The following is a 4,749-nucleotide window of genomic DNA, read 5'->3' on the forward strand; positions in this document are numbered from 1 at the left end:
CATAAATTTAATGTTATCTATAGTTGTTCCTATATTAGCTAAGCATTATCTAATGCAGTTCCTGAAACATAGAAGTCACTCAGTAAATATGTGCTGAATTATTCAGTGTGCTGTGGGCAGTAAAGAATATAATGGTGTGAAAATTCTTTGTAAAACTACAAATCACTATTCACATGCGTATCCAAATATGCCACTTCTGTGTTCACACTTCTGCCTTTCCAGAAATTTCCTTTCCTACCTTCTGTGCTTAGCTACCTCCTACATACATACATGGATGCATATTCACATGTATAGTATAAAAACAATCTCATAGATAAACATAACAGATCAAAGTCTTAACTTGGCATCCAAGGCTGACAGTTAAGTTACTACATACTAGGTATTGTTCTAGGTACTTTACATCTATTGAATTGCTTAATTCTTATGACAATTCTATGATATAAGTGTCTCATATTGTCTCTGCGTTACAGGTGTGAAAACTAAGAAACAAATATCAGAACTTAACCACGATCATAGAGTTGATACCATGACTGGGCTTTAACTCCATGGTGCTGTATTCTCCATCTATTTAACAATGCATACAAAACATTCCTCCAGTAGCCTCCAACATTGATAACCATGGGATGATTCTTCCACTTGTTTGGAATATTCCTCTGTAAATATCATATATTCAATTTCAGATCCTCCTTCAAGCGTCAGACCAAAAGCTATATCTTACAGAAATTTTTTTTCCTACTCTCCTAGCTGTAGGAGCTCTTCTCTCTCTTCTTAATTAAATTTTGTGGGAAAGATGATAGTAGGATCAGGTAAGTTTTCTTGTACAAATATCCACCCCAAAACTTAATTGCTTAAAACAGCAACTCTATATTAGCTTTTGGTTCTTTGGTTTGACAGTCTGAGCTGGGCTCAGCTAGGTGGTCTTTTGGTTTTGGCTGGATTTACTCTTGCATCTGTGGCTCTGTTTTAGAGAATTGGCTGGCCACTGGCTGGGGTGATAGGGGCAACTGGGCCATGCATCTCTCATCGTCCAGCAGGCTAGCCCAATTAATGGCATCTGGGCAAGTTTCCAAGAATGAGCTGATGCACTGGCTCAGAACTGGCGCGATGTCACTTCAGTTGCATTCTATTTGTCAAAGCAAGACACAAAGCACAGATTCAAGGTGGTAAGAAATAAATTCTACCTCTTGATGGGAGGAACCATTCTGTCACACCAAAAAAGTGTGGGGAAAAAAAAGGTAGGGGAAAAATTGTAGCCATAATTGCAACCAATCTGCCCAGCCCTCCCAGATGTCATATAATCTCCTTGAAGTCCAGTACTTCATTCTGTTCACAGGATCTGACATGTAGTAAAGGGTCAATGTAAGCTTTGAATCAGTGAGTGGTTATTTTCAAATGTAGAATTACCTTTTATTCTTGACTAGAATGATTAAAAAAAGAATCTGAGTCATGGCTCATTGCCTGTCCTAATTGCAGTTACTTTGCGTCTTAAATCAATATTAGGCTGTTTCTAGGAATTAGTAGAATGATTTGTCAAAGTAACATATTTCAGAGGTGAGTACCCATCAGTGCAAGATATACTTGAAATCAATTTTCTTTTAAAAAGAAATTGTTTAAATCTTTTGAGAGGACTAACTAGCAATATGTATCAAAGTTAGAGTGCAAATACCCTTTGATCAATTCCACTGCCAGTAACTAATCCAGTGTTGACAAAAATATGTTAATAAGGATGTTCATGGCCTTGTTGTTTATAATAGACCTTCCGTTTAGTTTGTGCTCTCTTGGAATTTCTGAAATCCATAAATAGATGGAATTTCAAAGGGGGAAAAAACCCCACTTATGGAAACAGACACAAAAAAGAGAAAAGAACACCAGACTTGAAACCAGAAAACTTGAGTTTTATTTCCAGATATGTTATTTATTATTTGTGTGACTTTAAATGTTTACTTACGAAATATGAATCTCAATTTCTTCAACTATATATGACATGTTACTTGTCTATATAATAATAATAATATAAATGGGATAATGCATTAAAAGTACCTAGATTGAGTACACATAACACAGCACCTCAAAGATAGTTAAAAATTGCAGTATGATATTTTGAACATTAATATTTAAAAATCACCTCAAACATATAAGTATTAAAGTAATTTTCACTAAAACACATACAAACATCTTAAAGAGAATAAGATACATCATAATTTAAAACTCTTTAGTCAAATTCAGGATACAGAACAACAAAATCTATTATTTGAACAACAAAAATCTATTATTTCCTAGAAACTAGTATTGATATTGGAGCGGTAAGTGTTTCTTCTCTCAAGGTCCCTCAGGTTAAAATTCTTTTAAATAATTTTTGTGTTAGTCTGTTACTTCTTTTCCTGTTACTTTCAATTTCTTAGTATCTTTCAGCATGCCTATCTCTAGTAACTGACACTTTAAATTTGATACTGAAAGTCTTTTATAAACTAAGAAATCAAATGACAACTATTATCATACTTGTGGCAAAAGCAGGAACATATTCTGAGTGAATATCCAAGAAACTTGCCTTTAGGAAAGTGTGAGATAATAGAAAATACACATATTGATCGCTGCACCCCATTCCTGGCACAGAGCTCCTGAAACCTGGGTGATAGGACCATCTTTTGTTCTAATGAGATGACTCTGGGTAGCCTCCTAGACAGCTCTTGGATGTGGGCTGGTCACCAAAAAGACCAAGCCATGCTTAGAAACTTGGAATTTTCAGCCCTACAACCCTTTACTTCTCTAAAGAGAGGAGAGGGGCTGAAAATAGAGTTGGTAATTGATCATGCCTACATGAGGAACTTCCATAAAAATCCAATAGTATGGGATTCGGAGAGCTTCCAGGTTGGTGAACACATCCACGTGAGGCACCCCAACTCCCTGGAGACAGTAGCTCCTGTGCTCAGGACTCTCCCAGACCTCACCCTATGTATTTCTTCATCTATATCCTTTTCATATCATTTACTAAACTGGTAAAAGTAAGTAAGCATTTCCCTGAGTCCTGGAACCACTCTAGCAAATTAATAGAACCCAAGAAGGAGGTCGTGGGAACCTCAGATTTATAGCCAATGGGTCAGAAGCACAGATGAGAACCTGGATTGTGATTGGCATCTGAAGTGAGGTGGGGACAGTCTTGTGGGACTGAGCCTTTAACTTGTGGGATCTAATGCTATCTTCAGGTAGATAGTGTCAGAATTGAGTTAAATTGTAGGACACCAAGCTGGGGTTGCACAGAATTGCTTAGTGAGGAGAACCTTCACATCTCTGGGGTCAGAAGTGTTGTGAATGAGATAGTAGCGTGAGAGTAAAAGAGAAACAGGTAGAAAACTGCGCTGTTTTCTCACTCAGAAAAGATATTCGGCTTCAACCTGTGCTCACTGCAATGTAGATTTTAGAAATTTAGGCTCTTTTTGCTTTCTCCCTGATGCTCAGTTGTGGGCAGAGGAATTGAAGACGCTTTTAAGCAAGAAAATTTTCAGTGAGAGAATTTTTAACAGAAATGTTGCATTTCATGAAATATTTCGGTCTTGACATTTGTACCTTTGAAGAATGGAGGGGAAGGAACATGAGAACTTGACAGATTTTGACATATCCAAAGCAATTTCCTTTCATGAAGGATATTTTTCCTGTCTTAACATAGTGGAAAATGGGTCTAATTAATCATCTTCCATGCCTGGCTTACAATTCTACAGAATAATATTTCCCTAGCTAAATGAAGAATTTCCTTATTTATAAAATGTGTTATGGTGAGAAAGTTAAAAGACACTTTCTCACCCCTGTCTATAGGTAAAGAATATAAATTGTTTCCTTAACAACTTTCTCCAAATCGTCTATACATTCAATGCACTTAATATTGATTGAGGCCCTGATAAATGCCAATTATTGTGTAGATATTTTTCTTGCATTAACATTTTCTGTACTTTTAAATAATCCTTTGAAGAAGGTATGGTGATCCTGATGAAAGTATTGAGACTCAGAGAATTTATAATATTGTGGAGATCACAGTGAGAACAGAAGGAAAGAATTAAAGATATCTTCAGGTAAGAGATTTTTTAACCAAAGTTGATCTTCACGGGACACTTAAGAATCTTGACATTTATAACTTTGAGGAGCATATAGGGTCCAAGAACTTGCCTGAAATGTCCTAATTCGCAGATATAGGAGCAGGATTTATTACCAAAATGATATTCATATTTCACACTATTTTTCTTGGGAATATTTTTCTAGTATTTTAAAGAGGATGATTTGCTCTGGATTTGAGACCCTTGGGAAGGAGGAGTAATAAAACTCACATCATACTTTTTACTTCTTCTCCCTTGATTACACTCCCCAAGCGGCCACTGTCATTGCATAAAAGCTTTCGCATTTATAAGGTATTGTAATTTACAGAAAATATTGCACACTCCTTTAAAACTTTCATGTCGGATCTTTTGAGTCTGCAAAGTCTCGTTCTAAGAATAAATGTGATGAGTGAATGGAGTCAGTGGGAAACAGCATCGTAGAATAGAGATTTGGGAATAAAATGGCGGCAGGATTGCATGTATACAACAAATATGACTCTCCTAGCTGTTAGATCTTTTCTATCTCACAAGCTTGTCTTCGGAGTATATAGGATATAAAAGTGACTTGGGAACTCCCACGTACTAAGCAAACATAGGGAATAATTATACTCACTGTTTCTGTTATATTCTTCTTATATGTGGAAAGTGCTAAGTCCTGATGACC

Source organism: Equus caballus, chromosome 3, assembly GCF_041296265.1.
Source record: "Equus caballus isolate H_3958 breed thoroughbred chromosome 3, TB-T2T, whole genome shotgun sequence".
NCBI lineage: Eukaryota > Metazoa > Chordata > Mammalia > Perissodactyla > Equidae > Equus > Equus caballus.